Source organism: Atta colombica, unplaced genomic scaffold (genome assembly GCF_001594045.1).
Source record: "Atta colombica isolate Treedump-2 unplaced genomic scaffold, Acol1.0 scaffold198, whole genome shotgun sequence".
Lineage (NCBI taxonomy): Eukaryota > Metazoa > Arthropoda > Insecta > Hymenoptera > Formicidae > Atta > Atta colombica.
Window position 1 is genome coordinate 2,522,913 of NW_017259291.1, and position 782 is coordinate 2,523,694.

Sequence of the window (782 nt, forward strand, 5' to 3'; positions counted from 1 at the left end):
AGAGAGAGAGAGAGAGAGAGAGAGAACACATTCACGTTGAGGAAGTGAAAGAGGGGCGAGAAAGAGAGAGAGAAAGAGAGAGAGAGAGGGGGGGGGTCTGAAGAGAGTAATCGACAGTGGATCCGCGTTAGCTACCGAGGATGAAAGGCAGCAGCATCCGCGAAGCTCGTAATGTACAGAAATACATCGCGCTTACATTTCTATTCGACGACGTAGATGAAAACGAGAACATGGACATCGACGTGAAGTGATGCTGCGCGACAATCGATGACAGTGAGTTTGAGTGATCTGTGAATTCGATCGTATAAAGAGAGGTGATAAGCCGGTTAAATCTTGTGAATAGTGAATTCTGTAAATGATTGATTAAGATCTCATGATTGATCTTGCGTTCCGATCGATTTTAAGCTACGACGATGGACCGAAATATGTGCGAACGATAATTTCAGTCAACGATAATCGATTTAATAATTCTGATATTTCTCTATTGAATCGATGAAATCATCGCGCGTGTCGTGATTCTCCTCGGATGCAGCAGGTAATTATCTGTGTAATATAAAGTAGTCTAAGTAGCAAAAAAGAAATATACTTATCAAATTATAGAGAATTAATATACATCTACAGAAATATATTTCAACTATGAACTTGTGAATGAACTTATTTGCAGGAAATTATTTACAATTCCAATTTTATTTAGCAAATATTGCAGCAAATCATTGTTTCTCTGGAAAAACCAAGGAAAAAACTTATATATATATATATACTTATATATATATACTTATATA